Raw genomic sequence first — 25,601 nt, 5'->3', positions numbered from 1 at the left:
TCACAGTAGAGATCTGCACACTTACTATCTTCAGTGGCACTATTTAGGAATTTTACATTATATTGTTGTTTTATCATTGTTTCTACCCTCACTTAACGTTCCAGTCTCAGCAATTCTCCATCATCTAGTGAGACATGGACATGCCCTTTCCAATAAATTGGATCCCAGTTCTGGGGTGAGAGGGGCACAGTCTTCACTGAGTGTTTTATCTCAGGCGTAGGAAGAGTGACTGATCTTTATATTTGTTATTCCTATACATAATTATTTGTACTACTTCTACTTTTTTTTTTTTTTTTTTTGATTTTGAGACGGAGTCTCACTCTGTCGCCCAGGCTGGAGTGCAGTGGCCGGATCTCAGCTCACTGCAAGCTCCGCCTCCCGGGTTTGCGCCATTCTCCTGCCTCAGCCTCCCGAGTAGCTGGGACTACAGGCGCCTGCCACCTCGCCCGGCTAGTTTTTTGTATTTTTTTTAGTAGAGACGGGGTTTCACCGTGTTAGCCAGGATGGTCTCTATTTCCTGACCTCGTGATCCCCTGTCTCGGCCTCCCAAAGTGCTGGGATTACAGGCTTGAGCCACTGCGCCCGGCCTATTTGTACTTCTTATTTGCCAATTCTTCATTATTATAACTTTCTGATACAGTAAATAATTACTTACATTAAACTATTTTTATTTAAATTACTATGCAGTTTATGCCTTCTAGGTGGATGCCGAATTCTACAATATATCTGAATTAAAATTATACGTATTTATCCAGTTGCAACTTTAAGAGTAGACTCATGGAGGACTAAAATAGAAGCAGGTTGTCCAATCAGTAAGCTATAACAATTAAACAATCAAAAATCTGTAGCAGCTTGGATCAAGTTTGTATCAGTCTGGGAGTAGAAAGTGCTCAGATTCTAGATGTAATTTAAATGTAGAGTAACAAGATTTATTGTATCAAATGTGAACATGTTACAAAAGAGGTTTCAAGATTGACTCTAGGCCATTGACCTGAGCAACTGGAAAAATGAAGTTACCTGTATCACAATGAAGAAGTCTGTGAGAAGAGCACATGTTGAGAAAAATATCCGGAGCTCAGTTTTTATATAGTTAAGTTTGAAATGTTTATTAAATGTACAAGGGACATGTTATATTGACAGTTTGGTATATCAGTCTAGATATATATAAGTAGATAAATTTGGTGATCATTATCATACTCACAGTCATAAAGCAAAGAAGAGCTAGAAGGCTGAGTTCTGGAACATCTTAATATTCAAAAGTAAGGAATACATGGGAAGCAAGAGAGGCCACTGAAAATTGAGCAAGACCTCGCCCTAGAAGCACAGGTTTGTCAAAGGAGAAAAAAGTAATTGGCCCTAACAAAAACTATTTATAGGTCAACGGATATGAGAGACAAAACAGTGTCATTGGATTTAGCAATTTGAAGTCATTGGTAAATCATTAGCAACACTATACACAGAAGACAAAATAAGAGGAGAAACATTTGACACTATGAGTAACAAATATAATCTATTTGAAGGAGTTTTGCTAAGAAGAAAAAAGGGGAAAAGTTTTTGTGGCTCTAGAGAGAAGAGGGATCAAGATGAAGCTTTTTACAAATATGTTTAGGGACCTCATGAATAAGATTAGTGCTCCTATCAAAGGAACCACAAAGAGCTCTCTCATTCCTTCTGTCATGTGAGGACACAGTAAAAACGTATCTGTCTATGAACCAGGAAGCCACCTCTCAGCAGACACAGAATCTGCTGACCATTTCACCTTGATTTTAGCATCTCCAGAACTATGAGAAATAAATTTTATATGCGACCTGGTCTATGGCATTCTGGTATTGGCACCCAGATTAGCTAAAGTACCAGTATGTCAGCTTGTACACATAATTTTTGGAAACTCTGATGCCAAATCCTTGATGTCAAAACGTGATTGATCTGCTGAAGAAATGAACGTACATGATTCCTCTTTCCACAATAAACCGGAGAGTCAAAACTGGCAAAAGTAGGTCAGGGTTTTCTAAAAGCCATACCTGAAAGGTTTCCAATAACAGTTGATTTGATGGTAATTCAATCACACAAACAACCACAACAAAAAGACATAACTATCAGAGATTTTCAGGATAGCCTCAAAAACACCATCAAACACTAAGGAGTTAAAGAAGGCATGAAGTTTCAAAAAGTCAAGCTTTATTTAAACATCATTGTATAAATTTGTAATTCTTTTTTTTTTTTTTTTTTGAGACACAGTCTCGCTCTGTCGCCCAGCCTGGAGTTCAGTGGTGCGATCTTGGCTCCCTGCAAGCTCGGCCTCCAGGGTTTAAGCCATTCTCCTGCCTCAGCCTCCTGAGTAGCTGGGACTACAGGCGCCCGCCACCACACCTGGCTATAAACTTGTACTTCTAATACTATGAACAAATACTAAGGCAGGTGGCAGCATAGAAACCCCGGGGCACAAGTGCTGAGTTTGGAAGCTTTGGTTCCTGTGCACTTTGCAGCCGCCCCCTGGTCCCCTCAACCCCTGCCCGCCTGTTAAGAAGATCCTGTCCCTGGCAGCAGATCAGGGGCAAACAGCCCAGATGCCCGGTTGCGGGCAGACCTCCATGCCTGGAGGAGGAGGCCACCTCTGGGAACAGGAGGAGCTGCTGGAACCCCTTCTCGCAGGCTCCTTTTCCTGCTCTCAATCACCTCCTGCCAGCATATATACACCCCCAGCACCAGCATAATGAACAGGTCCTGCGCAGCAGGGCTGCAACTCTGCTGAATGAGAGAAGCCTCTCTCCAGCGAGATAGAGAAACCCAGGCTACACACCCTGGTCTCTGTCTCCAGGGCTCCCACCGTGCCCACGACTGGGAGCAGCATGGGAGCTGCTGGCTGGGGCTCTGCTGACCACCCCCACTGTGTCACCGCTAGCTCCACCCACGCTTTCAGCGCCAGGACTGAGGCCAGTGGCTACAGCAAGTTCCATGATGTCAGGCAGCTCCTCTTTGAGCTAGTCCTTTGCTGTACCAGGGCAGGGGCAGGAAGGCTCTGGAGCTGCCTCTAGTTCCAGCGCTGTCCCTGGAGGGAGCTCTTCCCCTGGTGCTGGCACTAGCTCAACAGCTAGCACTGGAATTTCCTGTATTGCTGTGTATGGAGCAGGAGCTGAAAAAGGAGAGAGTCATCAACAACAGTCACTTTCCACTGGAATTTCCAAACGTGGAAACAACCTCACTGAATTTAAAGGAATTCCAGCCCCCAAAGAAAGACTCCCACAAAGTCTTCCAGACTGCAGGCCACCTCACCATATGCCTGTGCCTTGATAGGCTCTAGAATCTCCAGCCAGACAGGGACAATGTGCAGATGTGGCCCAGATGAGATCACTGGTAAAACCTGGCCTGGTAAATGGCCAGAGGCGTCTGGGGTGAGCAATGAGCCTACATAGGCATCATTGGAAAAGGCTGTCACTCCTTCCATTCCTGAAGCAGGACCCTCGAAATGTGGGTCAAGAACATCTTGCTCTCCTGAACATCTTCCACCAAGTGAACTGGCTACGGGGCTGGCTCTAGGATATGGGTGCCTGGTTACCCATTGTTCAGGTCTGTCGTCAAGGAAGTGAGGTTGCATCTTTAAGTTTCTGTCCCCTCGGCCCCTACCTGCCATAAGACCTACTAAGGTCCCCACTGGACTGCTGACTGCTCACCCTCCCCACAGGTCAATTCTGTACCTGTACACAGTTATGTCCACCCAGGGCCTGCTTGGACACCTGTGCTTGATGTTCACCAGGGGCTGGATGTCCTCCTCAGACCTGAGTGTTCACCTAGGGTCTGGTGTCCACCTTGGGCCTATGTTTCACTTGGGGCCTTGTGTTTACCTGGGGACTGGTATCCAGCTGTGGACTGATGGCCTATTGGGTCCTGTTGTTAACCTAAGGCCTGGTGTCCACCAGGGGCCTGGTGATCACCTGGGATTTGGGTTTCAACCTGGGGCCTGGGTGTCCATTAAGGCCTGATGTGCACCTAAGGCCTGAGTTTTCACCTGGGCCTGACAATCACATGGGGACTGGGTCTAATATCCACCTGGAGCCTATGTATCTACTTAAGGCATGCTGTCTACCTGCAGCCTGATGTCCATATGACCCTGCAGTTCCACATGGGCTTGTTTTACACCTAGGGCTTTGGTGTACCTCTGGGGCTGGTTGTCATTTTGGAGCCTGGTGTACACCTTGGGATCAGTGTCCACCTGGGGCCTGATGTCTGCCTGAGGACTGGTATCCTTCTGAGGTGGGAGCATAGCTGGAGCAATATATATACACACACATATACATATATATAAAATATATAATATATATTTATATATATATTTTATATATATTTATAATTATATATAATTATATGTATAAAATATATATTTATAATCATATATAATTATATTTATAAAATATATATTTATAATTATATATAATTATATTTATAAAATATATATAAATATATTTATATATAAATTTATATTTATATATGAAATATATATATTATATATTTTTATATTTTTTTAATGGGGTAAAATTGCATACTTTGGGGAATATTTCAATAGAGAAGGAAAAATCAATTGTACATAAAAGAGACAGAAGAGAATTGCTGCAGCAATATTCTTGAGTTTTCAGGGGATATTAGCTTAATTGCATACGATTAGGGGTTGTTCGTATCTAAAGGCACTGAGTATCTACAGTAGTGAACGAGAAGGTAGTAGATATGATTAGGTGGAAGTTGTTGGTGGAGATAGTAGTGAAAACCTAGACAAGTTCTTTTCTAATTACATTTACTCGACTTTGTAGAGCGAGGATAAAGCAGTATTCTAGTAGGAGACCGGGAGGGTACATAGACAAGGGAAATATAAAATGAAGTATTGTGGATCCATTTGTGGTTAGTGAATCATACATTTAAAGTGAAACCAACCAGCCAGCATTGTTGTGGATATGTAGAGTTAATGTGTCATTCCAACCACTTTCACTTACACAGAGGCAGACAAGATATAAGTAGAATGTTGCATTTAAATAAGGCTGTATCAAAAGCCTAACATAAAGTGATTGAGAAACTAGGGTATTGGAATAGTATGAATGACAGTGATAATGATTGATCATGAAATTCAAACTGAGGAATGAGAAAACTGAAGATGTGATTGGGTAAAAAATAGTAAAAGAGTAAACATGTGATTGATTGAGTGAAGATATGATTGGGTGAAACATAGTTGGATCCGTGGGTCAATGTCCCTAAATGGTTAAATTATTTTTGGAGCTGGGAGGCTAGAGAGAGTGAGCTGGAAATATAGAAGGTGGTATTTGGGAAAAAGAATGTTTGAAATTGACTATGGAGAGGTGGTAGTTTAATGGCAATATAAAAGTCTAGGACGTGGTGACAATAAGATGACTAATAGGGAGAAAAAGCCTTATAGTAGCAGACTTCTAAGGTATTAGAAATATCATCTCTATGGATCATTTGCATGGTGATCCCTGGGTACGTAAGGACTGATTCCCTTAGAAAATTGGATTGAAATGATATCTGTGAAATTTCAATGTTTTATTTGCTGAGATAGCAGCTGCATATTGGTCTGACCAATGTATTAATGTATTTATAGCCTACAGAAAAAAATGGTCAGAAAGTCTTTTTTAGAATATACATCAAAGGGGTAATTATTTTTCTTCTGCTCATTGAAAATAACCAAATATTACTTATGAGAGATGGTCTCTCTAACACAGATGTAAATGTCTTGCACTATTTGACAAGTATTATTTCATCGTGTAAGATCAGTCCATTTCAATACACTTTTTTTCAATCTCTTATATTCTGATTTAAATAACTATGGAATGAAGAGGAAACCAATGACATGCTATATAGAACAAAATGCCAAGATAATGCAGGTTTGCAAATATGAGGATTCACAACCCATTTTTAGTCTAGTTAATATAATTTTGGACTATTTTTATTTCTTATTTCTATGTTTATAATATGTAGTTATTTCCATTTTCAACTAAGAGAGTATAAATGGTTTATTTTTTAGAAAATATAAAAAATTGTGACTGCCATACAGTGGAATACTTAAAGCTTTTAATAAATGGAAAAATATTTTTTCTATTGCATTTTTTAAAATTTTTACTGTTATATTTAACCTGTCATACTGAATTTGGGTTGGCTAACATAACCCAAATTTAATATAAGAGCAATTTGTATATATTATTAATAGAAACAATTGTATGTTGTTCAGTTCCTGTTACCTTTAATGGCAAGCCAATTTATTTCAATACCAAAGAATTTTGTTAACCATTTATTGTATATAAGTAACTGTGCTTGATATGGGGCAGTCTTTAAATAATATAAAAGGAGGCATCACAATTCAGCGAAAATAGATGTCTTTGCATATATCCAAAATGTAAAAGAATGAGAATATTTAATCTTTGTTTGGTGAAGGATTTTAAGGCACAAAATTAATGAAAAATATGTATAAGTAGACATGACAAACATTTAAAATGATGTCTTAATATTTTAAAGAAACCAAAATTATTGTAAACAGAATTAAAATTGAATGACTTTTTAAAATTGCAAATGTAGGGTGGAAAACTGATCAATATCCTTGATATATACTGTACAAATAAATCAGTAAAATGGCAATAAAAATTTCCCAGTATAACACTGGAGAGAGGGCAACGAGGAATAGATAGAATCAAAAGATTAACTGGAGAATTCTCTTGGATTCAAGGTAGACAAGTGATAAATGTTTTGTATATTCTAAGAGAAATGAGAGAAGTAGTAATATTTTTGAAAGATAGCTTTGAATTTTAATGGAGCAACAGGGAAGCCAAAATTCTCAAAGGTATGAGTGCTTTGTTGTCAATGAAGTGTTATTTAGAAGATTTTAATATGTTTGCCTCATGACAGCAAATCCTAAGGTCATATAACTGGTTGGGTTTGGATAATAGGAGGGATTACTGATAATATTCTTAAGTTTTTATGTATAAACTTATGATTATGATTACAGGAGAGGACAGTAGACTGGAGATTGTCACTTAGCGTGTTGATTGTGCAGCATATTATGCACACACTATAACTGATATAATAAATATAGTGTCATAATCATGTTAGGATTTCTGAATATGCATAATTTGAAATTTATTCTCAGAGTCTCAAATTTAACTGTAGTGGAATTTTACTAGCTGTTGCATTTTGCTGATTCAAGGTGCCTGACATTAATTGCTTGTCCTATCTTCCAGTAGAAATGTAGGATGCTGGTACTATTAAGCATGACAGCTCACTTTCTGTATCTCCACTCTTGAAACACATTTATGAATCAATTTATTTTTTTCTCTAACTTTTATAGATCACTTTATTTTCCTTCTCTCTAAGTGATCAATTAAATATTGAATATTTTAGTTTTCATTCAGCTCAATAATTTCATTCTTCGTTAATTTACAAATATTATCAATGACATATAATCAAGTGGCGTTAACAGGCTTTTACTATTCTGCAATTTCTTGGAATAATATAAATTATTTGCATTTAGTATCAATGGGCCTTAACCAACTAGAATTATAATTTCCAGCTGTGTCTTAAGCAAAGAATTAAACTTGGGAGCTATATATCTATATATATACTTATTTTTCTGATTTCTTTTTCTGGAAGCTATGTTTAAATTTTAACAGAGCAGAAACTTGCCTGCAGTAACTTTAGAAAAGTAATTTCACAGTATGACGCATTGGTATTTTCAGAATGGATTTAGATTCAATAATTCAGTTACTAAGACCTTCAGTCACAAACCAGTCTCTACTAGTGCTGCCTTTGACCATCATAGATTTCAGGTAGTCTATTTCCCTGCCAAGTTTAATGTCTCATCATATATCTCTGCCTTGTTATTTCACATGGCTGACCTTGTTCTTTCTCACAATATTATGGGCCATACTTACCCCTTATGTTTCACCTCAGACCTCAGCATATTAATTTTCATCTTTTAAAACTTCCCTACTCATCCAGAAAAACAAAGATTTTTAGGCTAATGTTTGAGTTTAAAGTCTACTGCAATATATTACTGTTATACACAGTTCCTTGAATCATTCATGGTAAGGAGGATTACTGTCAAACTGACAGCAGGATTTGTAACGTCAATAGAGGTAAACTGTGAGAAATATATAATTAGCTTTTTATTCAATCCCTTTTAAATGAAAATACAGAAGGAAGTGGTAATCCTAATGCACAAAAATGAGCAAAATATGTTTTAAATTGTTTTGTAATAGTTTTTGTTAACCACTGATTACAAAAATCCAATTGCGATATTCTCACTGATTATAAGGAACCAAATGCTTAAGAACTCTGTTTGCTATAAATACCACAGGGAAACGAAATATCACGGGTTACATGAATGAGCAGGAACATAAAACAGCTGACAGCTATTTTGTGATTGAATTGACTGTAATGTCAATCAAAATATTCTGCATCCGAGTAGGAAAACTAGTCATTAGTGCCAGTAGTTATTTTAGGGTTGACTTATCTTGCATTTGCTTCCCTTAGCCAGAAAACTCAATCAGTACACATCAACTCTTTTAGTTCAAGTAATATTATATCAAAGAGGTCCCATTTGATTGTTAATGCTATAAACAGTCATAACAATCTTAGATAAGATTTATCAATGAAACAGTCACCAAGATAGAAATGGAAAACAACGTAGTTGAATTTTATAGTGGTTTTAACAGAGAAAAGGGAGAACTCTAGTATATGGTTGGTTTTCTTTGTTGGGTATACACATGTCTGAGACCTGATTCTGATCAATGCAGAAATAGAAAAAGGCCCTAATTATCTGGATGGAATCTCTGGTACAACACTACTATTGGAACCTCAATCTTGATCCCTTTGGGTCCTAATGTTCAGATTTGCTCTTTGAAGTTCTTTGGGCTTGAGAATCATCCTTCACTCTACTTCATTAACCCTGAATACTTCTCAATTATTTCAGCTTGAACTCAATCCTGGTTGCTTTGGGTTAAACCATTGAATTAACTCATGCCCCTTACACCCAACTCTGTTAATGATCAATTTGGTCAGGTCCACCAGGAGTGAAGTAGTTCTGACCTTGAAATTGTGGGTACTAATAGCTTAACATATAGGAATGCTTTAGATTTTTATTTATAGAAATTAAATATATGAATGATGTACAAATGTGTGATTTGAAGTTAATATTTGGTTAAAAAGTATGATATAAACACACATAGATAAATAATGTAAACCTGAAAATTGTATATGAATAAGATGTTTCTAAAAATGCAAAACTCTCTATGAAATTACATTAGACAAAAATCTAATGTAAATAACGTCTGTTATACAGTTGTTTCGACGATTTCATTTGAATTCAGTATCTCCAGCAATGCCTGATACATAGTAGGCCCTCAATATAGATTTCTTGAATTAATAAATAAATGTTTTAAGCAAAATTAATAAAATTTATCATTAATTTATCTTTATCTCTGCATAAAAAGACAAAGATAAAACAATAGAATAACAATACATTTATTTTCCAGTTGGTGAGATTGTAAGTAAATTTATGGTTTATTGTCCCAAAAATTCTTTGTTATTGTTCTAATCTTCTATAAAGTCACTGATTATTACTTATAATCTCTCTCTCACACACAATCAAATGATTACAAGTAGGGGTGTGGCCATATCTCAAGTAGAGGGAAATGCCACAAAAATTACAGATATAAATAAAGTTTTTTAGGAGCAAACTTAAAAGTAGGATAGTTGAAAGAAGTATAATGTTCAAAGTTCCCAATGTAACATACTTTAAGTTAGATATAGATAGTCTGCATGCACAGTGACCAATATTTCAATTGAGAGGGAACCCACACATTTAATACTCTGCACATAATGTTGCGTAAGAAACCACTCCCATTTCAGTGGCTTAAAATTATATGCTTTCGTTTAGCTCATGAAGCTACAGGTAGAAAATTTATCTTCGTTTGGCTGGGTAACTTTTCTAGTCATTGTTGTATTCCCCTACAAAAGTGTCATTTTACTCATTGTTGTCTAGGACAATAGAGGTAATTAAACCATACATTTCTCTTCTTTCATCAGCCTAGTTTGGACATCATCTTCTCTTAGAGATGGGAAAATTCAGGAAGAGTGAATGGACAGTTGAAAAAGTTTCTTATGGTATAACATTTACAATTATCCCTTTGTACAAAGAGAGTTACATGGCTGAATACAAAGTCAGAAAAGCAGAACTGTGGAAAGTTATCTATAATGATAAATAAATATCTACACAGGGAAGGGTAAAAATTGAGACCATTAATATTATCATCACACAGCAGCTATGTAGCAGTATAAACTTCTTCATCTGGTAACTGACCTTGTCAAATGGGCCAGGTTTTAGAACCTAGTGATTGTTATCAGCCTCAGTTTCTTTTGTGCTAACTCAGATTTGCAGTTAAATCTCCTAAGTTACTAAAAATGCAATTAATGAGACTTCAGACGTTATTCAGTCCACCTTTGATTCTTGGGCATTCATTAAATATATCAAGTGGCTCTGACTAATGTTAGATCATGGTTTTCCAGTGATGTCTCTGGATGAGACATGCAAAAATTGACCATCTAGTTGGACCATGTGGAAAGTGAAGTCTGCAACATCATCCCAAGACATTTGTCAACATAGATGGGGAGCACTTTGTCAATACAATACCATAGAATATTTAAAAAGTTATTCAAACCCTTTCGGCCCTATACTAATCTATTAGGGTTATATGCATTGATTTGCAATAAAGTAAGGTCTGCCACTCTAAACTGGGATAAACCATAATGCTGTTTGCTTTCCCCAAACAATTCTTCCACAGGATTACCAAGATTTATTTTTATTATTTTTTCATCAGAAGCAGGGAAGTGTGGGCATGTAACCACCCAAGGCAAGGTCAGTATCCAATTTCATGTAGGTCTTACATCTTTGATCTAAGTAATATGAACTGTCAATCCATTTATTGAAGTCATATAAATTATCCACAAATCTACAGAAGTCAAACCAGGCATAAAATGAACTACCCATCCATCAACTGAGGCTTAAAAAAGAGAAGTTTCATCTTCCTTGTGGAAATAAAAAAGATACACACAATGTTCTTCCTCAAATTCCCTTCATTGCCCTACTAATTTCTGTACCTAGAAAGTAAACCAAAGTAGATGGAAGTATGGCTGTAAATAGCCTATAAATAGCTGACTAAAAAGGCAATGCATTGGTTTATTGAGTTTTTGTGACTGGCTATATGCCTTAATTTTGTTGTTGTTGTTGTTGTTGTTGTTGTTGAATATACCTAATGCTTTCACATTTCATGCAAATATTTTCATGATTTTTCAAATTACATCAACAATATTGTGCACGATGCCCTTTTTGATATATTTCCTAAGGCATTTACATTTGTCTACCATCACGGTGCCCCTCAGTTACCTGAAGAAATTCTAACCGTACTTTTGTTTGAAATTTTTCTTTTTTTCTTTTAAAATAAATTGCACCAAGACTGTCAAGTAAAATAGGTTAAAATCATCATTGTGTTTGTTTTTCCATGAGTGGGTGGCCACAAGCATTACTTGGCCAGGATACTGAGGGCACCTCAAAGAAGTCTGTTTCAGATACTAAGATGGTGTCAGCAAAGTTGTATATCCATCAACAAAGATCTACAACAAATAGGTAATTTAAAAGAGAGGTGAATTACTGCAGTAGGACATTCCCAGCTTGCCATGCTGCTAGCATGCAGAGAACAAGAGACCAGGCCTTTCCACAGTTCTATCCCTGAAGGAAAAACAAACACACACAAAAAGAAGCAAACAAACCCTACATGAATTTGAATGTTTTATAGCTGAAGGGTAAAGGACAAAAAAAAAAAAATTAAAGGAACAAGGGAAACTTGTCAAGATGGGGCACTCTCTAGCTGCTCAAACAGCAGCAAAACAAATGGGCTGATTAAGCACACGCACACACACAAATTCGATTTGGCTGCTCTTTTTAGAACATACTCCAGCAAGCCACGTGCTGATATCAAAATCACACTGGATATTAGAGACTTACAAGGATTATATGAAGAAAGAAGATCTACGTCTGGGGGCCAGTCAACCTACTTCTCTGTCAGGAGGAGGCTCTAATTATTCCATTTGTTATAGAGCTTTCATAGTGTGTGTGTGTGTGTGTGTTTGTGTATGTGTATATGTGTGTGTATTAATTCTACTTGCATTTTTATTTTTGAGTTTTATTTTTACAACTCTGGTAACATAATTTCCTGTAGAAGACCAATCAGTTTACAGAGAATACGCTCAGTATATTTTAAAATAGTTACTGTATAAGTTTACCAAAGTTTCTATTAAAAAGTATCACCGAGCAGGGGATGTAAAAAAACAGAAATATATTTTCCCACAGGTCTGGAAACTAGATGTCAAGGTATCTACAGAACTTCTTCTGAGCGTCTCTCTCCTTGGCTTCTAGATGACCATCTTCCAGTTTCTTCACATGGTTTTCCTGTTATGCCTGTCTGTGTTCTAACTTTTTATTACAAAGACACCAGGCATATTGAGTTGAAACCCAGCCTTAGGACTTCATTGTAAAGGTTCTATTTCCCAGTGTGAAACAACTCCTAGTCATATTAAGATGAAAATTCACACTAAAAGCCTAATTATCCTCGTGTAATGGGAATGCCAGAATGACAAGTAAGGGGAAAAACGGCAGACAAAATATTTGATGTAACCATGGCAAATATTTTTAAAATATTAATAGAGATACCAAATAATAAATTCAGGAAGTTTAGAGAGAACTGCGCAACAGAATAAAAAAAATCCACAACCAGATTTATCATATTCAACTGCAGTAAACCAAGGATAAAGAAAAAATCTTGAATAGCGCCAACAGGGGAGGAAAACACCCATCTATAGAGTATCAAGGGTGAGAATTCCACTGGATTTATTGTCAGAACCCATGAAAACATGAAGATAGTGGAGTGAAATATTTAAAACATTGAAAGAAAGAAAACATCAACTTAGAATTCTGCATCCAGTAAAATTATTTATAAAAGTGGAGAAGAAAGACCGTCAGAAAACAAAATCTGAGGGACGTTGACTCTAGTAGACATACCTGTATTATGAACTAATACATAAAAGATTTTTAAATTAATACTACCCAGAATATAATGAGTAATTATAGCACATGGATAAGCGAAATGAATGGCAATAATGTTACAACAGGTGAGAAGAAAAATCGAGAATATACTCTTATAAGTTACCTGCACTACTTCTGAAGTGGTATAGTGTTATTTGAAAGTGGACTTAGGTTAGTTGTAACTCTGTATTACTGAAGCAATTTAGTAATTCTGGGGCAATTACTAAATTTTTTAAATGTGTAATTGATATGATGAAAGAGAAGAGAAAATGGAATCATGAATAAAATGCTCAATTAAAACCAGAGAAGACAGAGAAAGAGGGGAAGACTAAAAAGAAAATACAGAACAGCTGCAAGTATTAAAAAATTAAACATGGAAGATTATTTAATGTATCTTAAGCAAGGGTAAATTAGCTGGAAGCATAGTCATTTGGCTTCTTCTATCCACAATGGCCAATGCAAGAAATACAGGTAATCCAGTGTGAGTTAAAATGTTTTAGCGGGTAGTCAAACTTTAAATCTACAACCCGGTGATCCTGAACCTGGCAGCTACAATGATAACATCATTTAAGTGATTCTCAAATGAGCATGTTTAGTTCCCTTTATATTGGCAACCCGAGGTTTTTGAGGGTTTTTTGGGTGGAGGAATGTATAAATTGCATAACCAATGTGGTTTGAGGTAAGTTACAGTGAAAAGAATAAAAGTAAAATTGGACATTTCTCAACCCTAATTATTCAACACTTTTTAAAATAAAAATAAGGATATTGATTGAAAATAAGATAAAATTATCTTATTTTTTACTAGTATGTTACTATGATCTTGAAATTGTGATTATTTTGCAAGCTAATTTGAATTTACTTTAATTAGATTCAGAGAATATTATCTCAGCAATAATTTTCTATTTTGAAAAGGTTACATTTAATTAGAAATATGAAAATAACTATTTGAAATAATATACTGATTACTTAAATATGTTAAATACTAACGTCTTGTTCTTCAATCATGACTTTCCTCCAAAATATGACCTTGTAGATTCAAAGCCATGTGAAGTAAAAGGGGCATAACACTATGGCTACAAAACGATTATTACAAGTTCTTCTCAAATAATGCCTTCAGGGAATGTAAGTGGGAAAAAATGTATAGTCAAGACACAGAAAACATGCACAAAAATTTAAAAAAATTATAAACAAGACTTTGTAAGAATTAAAACTTTTGATTTTCAAAAACATATTTAAGCAAATGAAAATGTAAGCTACCTGTTGGGGAAACACACACACACACACACACACACACACACATTTACATACACATATAGAGGTTTGATGGGAATCCCACATACACACACACACACACACACACACACACACACACACACGTATCTTACCATGACATATTTTGCAGAATACATGATGGCATAAATAACTCAAAAAATCAATACAGAAAAAATCAACTAAAAATGGACAAAATATTTTGAACATGTATTTACAAAAGAATATATAACCAATAAACAATAGAAAGATTCTTAACATTATTAGTTATCAGAGACATTCAAATTAAAGTAGGAATGAGATAACATGCTTACCAGCTAGAATGGCTAAAATATATATATATAATTCAAAGTTTTGTCAAGAATATGGAGCTCTAACTCATTCTCACATTTGTAGTAGGAACGAAAAATGATTCAATGACTTCGGAAAACATTTTGGCATTGTTTCATGAAGCTAAACGTAGTCCTAGCTAATCATGTAGTCATTCTACTCCTACTTTTTTACCCAAGAGAAAAGAAAATATATTTTTACAGAAAGACATATCCAATAATTTGCACACAATTTATATTAGTTTTCTCTTGCTGTGAAAAAAAAAAAAAATCATCTGAAAATGAGCAGCTTAAAACAACACCCATGAATTATCTCACAGTTCGCTAAGTCAGGAAGTGCAAATAGGTTTGATTATGTTTTCTCCTTAGTGTCTCACAAGGCTTAAATCAAAGTCTATTCCGTAATAATTTACTTTGTGAAATATCTAGGGAAAAATCTACTTCCAGTTTCATTCAGATTGTTGATAGTCTTCATTTCTGTGCAGTTAGAGAGGCACACCCTCCTCAGTTTTCTTGTTGGCTATTATCTCAGAGTCTTTTATCTAGAGATTGTTCTTCACTCTTTGCATATAAAACTGTCCATCTTCAAGCCTTAATAGTATGACAAATCCTTCCAGTGCCTTAAAATGCTGTGACTTTCTCCTCTGCTATCAGATAGAGGAAACTCTATACTTTAAAGGGGCCTTGAGAAATCGCCACACTGTCTTCCACAACGGTTGAAGTAATTTACACTCACACCAACAGTGTAAAAGCATTCCTATTTATCCACATCCTCGCTAGCATCTGTTGTTTCCAGACTTTTTAATGATCACCATTCTAACTGACGTGAGATGGTATCTCGTTGTGGTTTTGATTTGCATTTCTGTACTGTCCAGTGATGAAGATCTAGAAGCAGAAATACCATTTGACCCCGCAATCTCATTACTGGGTATATACCCAAAGGATTATAAATCTTTCTACTATAAAGACACATGCAGCCAGGTGTGGTGGCTCACGGTCGTAATCCCAGCACTTTGGAAGGCCAAGATGGGTGGATCACAAGGTCAGGAGATCAAGAGCGTACTGGCTAACGTGGTGAAGCCCCGTCTCTACTACAAATACAAAAAAAATTAGCCTGGCATAGTGGTGGGTGCCTGTAATCCTAGCTATTCGGGAGGCTGAGGCAGGAGAATGGCATGAACCTGGGAGGCACAGTTTGCAGTGAACTGAGATCTTGCCACTGCACCCCAGCCTGGGTGACAGAGAGAGACTCTGTCTCAAAAAAAAAAAAAAAGAAAAGAAAAAAGACACATACACATGTATGTTTATTGCAGCACTACTTACAATAGCAAAGACTTGGCACCAACCCAAATGCCCATCAATGATAGACTAGATAAAGAAAATGTGGCACATATGCACCATGGAATACTACGCAGCCATAGAAAAGAACGAGTTCATGTCCTTTGCAACCACAGGGATGAAACTAGAAACCATCATCCTCAGCAAACTAATACAGGAACAGAAAACCAAACACTGCATGTTCTCATGGGAGTTGAACAGTGAGAACATATGGACACAGGGAGGCGAACATCACATACTGAGGACTGTTGGGGGGCTGGGAGAAGGGGGAGTGAGAGCATTAGAACCAATACCTAGTGTATGCGGGGCTTAAAACCTAGATGACTGATTGATAGGTGCGGCAAACCACCATGACATATGTATACCTATGTAACAAACCTGCAAGTTCAGCACATGTATCCCAGAACTTAAAGAAAAACAAAGGTGGAGGGGGGTGGGGAATGTGACTACATAGGCAAAGCTAGACCATCTTCCTTTTAGTTAACTCCAGATCAACTGATTAGTAACTTTAATTATATCTGTAAAATTACTTTTACCCTGTAGTCTTACAAAACCTTGAGGGTGATAATCTCATTATAACCACAGTCCCTGAAATGTGGGTGGGGATATTGTACAGGGAGGCATTTTAGAATCCTACTTCCTACATCACTTTATTCACAATAGCCCAAAGCTGGAAATAAAATGAATTGCCAGTGTTTTAGAATTTTGTTATGGTACTACACCAATTGCAAGCACCAAATTCGGTTCCAGTATTGATTGTTTTATAACAGACAAAACACGTGGTGGCTTAAAACAACAGCAAATATTTATTTAAGCCAGAATCCGTTACTTAGAATATGGACAGGAAACTATGGAGACACTTATAAATGCTTTAATGTTTTAGCTGACATGACAAAAAGGTCAAGTGCTGGACAAGCATCTCTCCACATGACTTGTCCAAGTAGCTAGCCTAACTTTCCCCCACAGCATGATACTCCAAGGGGATTAAGACTATTTACATTGTAATTAATAGCTTCAACAGTATTTGTACCTATGTATCAGAAGTAGAAGATACTGAGAAATTGAAACAACCTCACTTCTACCATGTTCTATTGATTATGAACTCACAGAGTCCCATAATCAACAGAGACAGACATAAATTCTGTCAATGGGAAGAACATTTAGTAATTATCAGAATTTTGGGGGAGTAATTAAAATATTTGATAACTCACACTTTTGAGCAGTAAAAATTACAGAAAAAATGGAATACTTGGAATGAAGGAATGATAGCTGCAGAATGCCAAAGATGGCATTAACTCTGAAATTCTGAAATATTTTTAATTGAGAAAAACATTTTTTGAGATATAAAGACTTTAGTAATTAAGATTTTTGATTTGTTTGATAATTTTGATGCAACTTCCTGGTCAATTCACATAAATTTCAATCTCAATTATTTTTTTCTGAATGAACTGAAGAATTATTCAATATCATGTGCATGTGCCTTTTACAACTATAGCTGACTTAGAGTTTAATGCAATATGATTAAAAATTGGGACTATAAATGTAATAACATATCAAACCTGTTATTGTGTTACATTACATGCTGCCTTAGTCCATTTAGGTTGCCATAACAAATGTGTTAGACTGGGTGATTAATAAGCTACTGATTCTTTTTGGCTTACAGTTCTAGAGGTTGGGAAGTCCAAGATCAAGTTTCCAGCAGATTTGGTTTCTGGTGAGACCTTGCTTTCTGCTTCCAAGATGGCACCTTGTTGCTGTGTCCTCACATGGTGAAAGGGCAAAAAGGGGTAAAGAAGTTCTCTCAAGCGTCTTTTATAGGGGCACCAATCCCTTCAAGAGAGTAGAACTTTCATAATTGAATCACCCCCTGAAGTGCTATGTTTTTAATCATATTACATTGGGGGTTGAATTAGTCTGTTCTTGCACAGCTATAAAGAAATACCCAAGACTGGGTAATTTGTAAATAAAAGAAGTTTAATTGACTTACAGTTCCACAGGCTGTATAGAAGACATGGTTGGGGAGACCTCAGGAAATTTCCATTCATGGCAGAATTTAAAGGGGAAGCAGACACATCCTACATGGGTGGAGCAGGAGGAAGAAAAAGAAAGGGGAGGTGCTACACATTTTTGAACAACCAGATCTCATGAGAACTCACTCACTATTATGAGAACAGTAATGGGGAAATCTGGCCATGTGACCCAATTGTCTTCAACCAGGCCCCTCTCCCAACATTAAAGATTTCTATTTGACATGAGATTTGGGTGGGGACACAAATGCAAAGTATATCAGGTACTATGTTCCAACATGAATTTTAAAGATAAATCGACATTCAGATCATAGAACATGGCAAGAATAATTTGCAGGTATAGGTATTGGTTTTTAATTATGTTCATCCATATATACAATTAGACATAAAAGTAAAACTCTTTCCAGCATGCAGCTGTATGAATCATTTTAAAATATTAGGTAACTGTAAATAAAATCTTACTCCATTTTTAATTTTTGACTGAGACATCTTTCAGGGCCCACGATCTCCCTATTTCTCCATGAGAAAACCACAAAGCAATTGGCACAATGAGCACGGTGTCTTAGGCAATGACCACCACCAGTGGTGTTTCTTCTGTTGCTTTGACTTACAATGTGGCACTGCTACCTGCCACTGTGCATGCATTTTGGGCTGATTCCTGTAGCTATTATGTGTTTTTTAGCTCTGCTATTGCCCATTCACAAGCATGCACTTTGAATTATGCTGCTGTTTGCTGAATTTGCTCAGCTTGACCAAGATTCTGTTATAGATTTAGCTAAGTGGGAAATTTTGATTGACATTTAGGCACAGTGATATGATATTAGGGCCTTCTTTATAGTGGCTCTGAGTCATGTGTATTTGTATGGACCTATCATGTGTATTAGATTTTATTGTGCTCCTCAATTTTAGCATAAGATGTAGTTACTAATTTTAGCATAAGTCATGGGAAGGACTCTTGCCCTGTGACCACTAGTAGTGTGTTTCCGCCAAATGTCTGGCCAATACTATTAAGTGCTCAGGGAAAAGAATATATCCTATGCAGTATGAACCCTTGGGTGGTCACTTAGATTTGAAAGAGAAGTTGCTATCTGGCTTGCTGAATTCTACACTCCTAAAACCAGAAGGCTCACTGGCAGGCTATAAAAAGCCTTTGCTGCCTTCGGTACCACTTCCACCAAAAAGGAACCTCTCTATTAGAGTTATAGGGTAAAACACCCATAGCTCACCCATGAGATAGACTCTTATGAAAAGCGACCTCCAAAAGTTTTACTCCACCACTCTTAAAGGGCCAGAGGACATAATCACCCTATTTGATAACTATAAAACATACAACAACAACAAATGTGCTGGGTTTCATTGAGTGTCATGGCTCATAAACATGCCAGGGAGCTAATTTATACTCAATTCATGAGCCCAATAAAGCAACATTTGCTACTGGAAAGGCCTGTAACTATAATGATACAGATTTGGAAATTTATGAAGGAAGACTCTTATAAATAAATGATGCATTTTATGCACTTTTTCAGGACATAAAAATACTCAAAAAGGAGCTCTCTCTCCCTCACACACACACAAAACAAAAAAAACTGATGAACCATTGACCCAAAGTAAATGGTCCTGCCACCTCAACAAACATTTCTAGGCTTTATTTGGTTAAATTATTTCTTGCTACTTTTAAGAAATATGTGAGAAATAATTTTTCACCCCCTTAGAACTCACAACATTTAAACAAGCCCAATATTATGTAAGTCATTTGCTTTCTGGAAACTACCTATTCCCCATTTAGAAATTACAATTAAGCCTCTTTATGCTAATATTTCTAACTCAGTCATTTTAGAATGAGACTGCTACTAAAAAGAAAACTCTAGAATCTGTACAAATTGCAGTACAACAGACATTCCTGTTAGACTTCCTCTGTCCCTCAGAGTTTTTCCTTATAGAGGCTTTAGTGATCTCCTCTCATGTCTGCTGGAATCTCTGGTCCAACAATGGACTTCTGATACAAAAACTGACCTTCTTGACCCCGCACTACATACCATTAGAGCACTATCTGATAGCTGCATGCTGGGTTCTTCTGGGAATGGATGTTATTACCTGCCTTGACACTATGAATTTCCATACCTGGCTGCCCATTGTGACTGAATCATGGAGGCAGCAACTGAGGCAGATTCAAAAAAAGAAAAAGCTTTCTGAATTTAAACCCATAATATGCCTAAGCATGAAAGATTTTCATGTGCTATGGAAGAGAAAGTGGTACTTTAAATGATAGACTAGAATCTAGGACCTCTGGCATCTTCATCCCACCTAGAATTAGAAATTGCTTCCCTTGCTAGATGCAATGAAACAATAGAAGGCCACGTGGAGAACAACTGGAGAACAACTTGGGAAAACTAAGTGGACAGAAACTGGAGTCCTGCATACTGTATGGATGACAATGATATCATCATGCATGATGAAAGCCATTGGAGAGCTGCTGCCTTCCATTTCCTAACCAGGATATCTCTCATTAAGTGTAATACCCAAGGGTCAGAAATATTGGCTAAATTTCAGGCAGTCGCCTTAGTGTTAGAGAATTCCTTGACCAACAATAGACTCCATCTTCACATTTTATAGACTCTTGGGCCATTGCTAATAGCCTGAGTTCTGGTCCAGCCAATGACAACAATTCTTTATTCAAGTTGCTCCTTTAGGGTAAAGAACTCTGGTAATTTCTTGCCCTAATAGATAGCCAAAAATATAAATTAAAGCCACACACATCTCTGAACATTCTAAAGTCACAACACAAGTCATTGACAACAAATCTTTATGCCCTTCAAAGTTCACGACATCATTTATAGTGACCAAGACACACATTCTCCTTCACAAAATGCCAAATGATTGGCTCCATTACATGGCATTCAACAGAACATTAACCTTTCTTGCTGGTTTCAAGTTGTGTGCTTCAATGCTTTACTTAAGTAAGTTAAATTTAAACATCAAGGGTAGAAAATAATGTAACTTAATATTGGATGTTTGATTCCTGATAAATTTTATATCCTGCTATTTACCTTTTGTCTCACATCTGGACAAGTTGTTAAGAAAAGCCAGAAACTCAATCTCTTGAAACCAACAAGGACGTTCAAGCAAGACAAACCCAACCAGTGTGTGGGAACTCTGACTCAGGCCCCACCACCTATTATACACACACACACACACACAAAAACCACTTGCTCTTTCCTTTGTTGAAGTCATTTTTTCACTAACATAGGAGTCTTCTCTACTATCAAAAAGCTTCAATATGTGAGTAACACATCTTTTTATAACATCTTGGCATGTGTCCATCTCAACATCAAACAAAATTTGTGTAAAGGTCAGTCCAATCTTCTATGGGACCACTAAAAAAACCCAGATCCTTTAAAGAATGGAAAAAAAGGATGAGTTCATGTCCTTTGTAGGAACATGGATGCAGCTGGAAACCATCATTCTCAGCAAACTATTGCAAGAACAGAAAACCAAACACTGCATGTTCTCACTCATAGGTGGGAATTGAACAATGAGAACACTTGGACACAGGAAGGGGAACATCACACACCGGGGCCTGTTGTGGGGTGGGGGGAGAGGGGAGGGATAGCATTAGGCGATATACCTAATGTAAATCTAATGTAAATGACGAGTTAATGGGTGCAGCACACCAACATGGCACATGTATACATATGTAACAAACCTGCACGTTGTGCACATGTACCCTAGAACTTAAAGTATAATAAAAATAAATAAAATAAAAAGTAAAAAAAGGAAAAATTACATGCAAAAAAAAAAAAAAAGAATGGATAGATGGCACAGAGCTAGTCACTATATAGCTGCCAAAAATTACTTCGCTATAACTGTTTTATTGTATGTTGAAATCCATGCGTTGTTGTAAAACTGTGGAACTCTTTATGGGGCATACTTATCTTTTACGTTCCACAAAGTCATAATATGTGGTATGAATACAAAATTAATATTTGATTAAATGAAAATTTGTTTAATATGTATCATGTATGTAGTATACAAGATAAAATAAAATAATTAAATTATATTTCTCTGTAATAAAATATTGTATAACTCTCAGGGAGTATAATAAAGTTCACTGGATTTAAACCTATTATGTGTCAAGTTGTGAAATATTTTCAATGTTTAATTCAAAATTAAGGTAGTCAAATTCTGAAAACTCACATGATTGGATAATTTAAAACTCCTAATTGTGTGTATAGATTGAATTTTTCTATAGTCATGAGCTTCCTTATGAGAAGCTGAGCTTCCTTTTTAGAAGTTGGTCTGATCCAAAAAAATTGTGTGGAAATTAAACAGTGTTTGAGAAACTACACAACCAGAAATAATATCAATAGGAAAGGTGAGGAATGGAAGGATCTATTTTGAAGGGAAAAGCTCTCATTGTATCTGGTAAATGCATTAAACACAAAACTTCATTAAAATATTAGAAAAATAGCTAGAAATAAATTGTTAAACACTGAGGAAGACTCAAATGCAGCATAATACATTACATAGAGATTTTATGAATAAACAAACAAGGGAAATTTCATTTATTCAGTACTTAGGGTGCTCTGCGAGTGTGGGCATAAATGATCCCATTTAATTAGCAAATCATTATGTGTTAAATTCTGTTTTTAATAACATAAGGACAAGTCCAAATAAATTTATTTTTCAGTCACTATGTGTCAGTTGCCATGCCAAGAAATATATAGACCAATAGCAAACATTATACAAATGTTTCAACAAAGGACTTAATTTCTCCAGTTTCTTAATGAAAAACCCAAGTTCTGCAGCTATGTTTTGCAGATGATGTGAAATTAGGGGTCAAACTCTCAGTAGACAAGATACCACTGAATCATTACAATAAATTTCAAAAAGGAAATTGGTAAATATGCATCTTGAGATTATACAAAATAAACACAAAAACATAAATCATTTTGTTTACTTCTGTCAAAGCAGTAAGGTAACAGAAAGATTGATAGTTGTAGAAATAAACAGAAATATTTTCTATTTTATTTTTCATGCTTCAAATACTTGATTTTATAAACTTAAAAGCAAATAAAATAGTATGCATGATAGTTTATATTAAAACATCAACATGTTATGCATGGAACCCTATATATCAAATCCTGATAATAATCATTTTATAAAGCACCAAGTTATATGTGTGCATGCCCATTCTGTGTATTCTATGCTTTAAATTATTTAATGTTCAATATTATTATAAAACTCATTATGTTATCAGTACAAATAAAAAGGCGGCTTTCAAATTCTTCTCAAATTGGCACATAATAAGCAACCAAATAGTAACTTTGTATTTTTTTTTTAGCAATAAACTCTTAATTTTGTGAGGACAAAGGCCTCCCCCTCTTTTACCCACAATCATAACTGTGATGCTTGAAATACGACATCAAACATAATAGACACAAATAGATTTGCTTAATGGACACCAACAAATAAATGGATGAATTAATTGAATCTATACACACATATTTCATAGTTTCCTAAAATTTGTGTATTTTAGAACAATTATTAAACTTTATATTGAAATAGTAAATTTTAGCATTTCATTCACCATGCCTTTTCAATTAGGTTTATTCCTTTACATTTAATTTCAAATCTGCTTTCCTCAGTACATGGTGTTCTCACGTACAATGAGAATTACATAGATACACAGTTGACCGTTGAACAACACAAATTTGAGCTCCCTGGGTCTGCTCATATATGGATTTTTTTCAATACAAGTTGCATGGAATGCGCCTGCCTCTCTTGCCTCCCATGCAACCTGCTCCACCTGTTCTGCTCCTGCCAACTCTGAGAAAGCAACCAACCCCTCCTCTCCCTCATCCTCCTCAGCTTATTCAATGTGAAGACAATGAAGGTACTGACATTTATGATAGTTCACTTCCACTTAATGAATAGTAAATGTATTTTCTCTTTCTTACGATTATCTGAATAATATTTTCTGATCTCTAGCTTGCTTTATTGTAAGGATGCAGTATGGAATACATATAACAAACAAAATATGTGTTAATTTACTGTGTTATCAGTAGGGCTTCCAGTCAACAATAGGCTATTAATAGTTAAGTTTTGGGGAATCGAAAGTTATATGTGGATCTTTGACTGTTTAATCTTCTGGACCTCTAACTTTCAGGTTGTTCAAGGGTCAACTCTAACGTCAAAAAAAAAAAAAAAAAAAAAAAAAAGGAAGCATCATTTAACAAACAGTTCAAGTCCTTTCAGGAAATTACATTATTTGTCCAGTAATATCTTGAGATAGTTTTCTGATAAGTCAAATATACTGGGATGAAATAAAACATTTTTGTTGCAAATTATAATAGTTTATTTCACACAATATGTGAATACAAGTAATTCACTTATTTAGGCTTTCATTTCTATATTTGAAAAATAAAGTTATTTAAGTAGATTATTTTTACATGAAACATTTTGTATTTCACTTCAATGCAATTCCATTGCATCCAATTTAATCCAATAAATGTTGATTAAACACAAATCACATATCAGATACTGCCAGCTGAGGATAGGAAAGATAAGTAAGACATGGTTCAAGAAACACAGCCCAAATTGCTCATTCATCTATGTGCCAACTACAAATACCTTTGTGTTATAGTCGCAGAGTAGAGTAATTGCAAGATACTATATGGACCACAATCCTGAAATATTTACTATATGGACTTTGAAAAAGAAAGTTTGCTGATGCCTTTTGAAGATAATGATGTTTTGCTTCTTTATTATATCCACATACCTGGAGATTCAGAATGAGCATGTCGGGGGCCCGGAAAAGCAATTCAAAGAATAAATACCAAACTGATAGTGACATTTCTCTTCTCCAACAATCCCCCAAGCCTGGCTTCACTACTGCATGCTTCTAACTAACGACCTCTCACTTAAATGAACAGCGCTTAGAAAATATATATTAGTATACTACATAAAATGAAGAACCAGTAGTGGAACTTCATTCTAAAGGGGATATTTTGACATATTTATATATCTCTAAGGGGATCAACTGTGTCTACTCTACAACTGATAAGTGAAAGAAAATAATACACAAATATATCTAATAACTAACAAAAATGTCAGTATATAAAAAACTTTCAAAAAACATCAGTAATATCTTTAAATACTTATCAAGAGAAATCCCGTTATCAAATATTTCTTGGAACAATATTGTCTGGAAATACAAAATGACCCTTTGAAGTGGATAAACTTTCTCTAAAATGGATAAAATCCCTTTTCAAGATATTATGAGGACAACATTACTTTGAGAATTCCAGTATTCACATAAAAGTTAATCATGAAAAAATCCTACAGGCCATCCTTTATCACACAAACTTTATGCACAGGAGCAGATTGTATTATTTTACTGTTAATCATCCAGCCTTTACATATGTGTCTTAGCCAGATTTAGATATAGTGTAGAAAGTTGTTGAAATTGAGAGCCGGAATTCAAATTAACTACAGTAGTCCAAATATTCT

At 35.8% G+C, this 25,601-nt stretch overlaps 1 pseudogene; it reads right to left on the bottom strand.

The window, feature by feature from the left end:
- Nucleotides 1-2,548: 2,548 nt before the first annotated feature.
- LOC112607715 lies at nucleotides 2,549-3,595 on the bottom strand (annotated as a pseudogene).
- Nucleotides 3,596-25,601: the final 22,006 nt, after the last annotated feature.

The sequence above is a fragment of the Theropithecus gelada genome, chromosome 15 (genome assembly GCF_003255815.1).
Source record: "Theropithecus gelada isolate Dixy chromosome 15, Tgel_1.0, whole genome shotgun sequence".
Lineage (NCBI taxonomy): Eukaryota > Metazoa > Chordata > Mammalia > Primates > Cercopithecidae > Theropithecus > Theropithecus gelada.
Note: the sequence above shows the minus strand (reverse complement) of the source record. Positions and strands in the feature narration are given on the sequence as shown.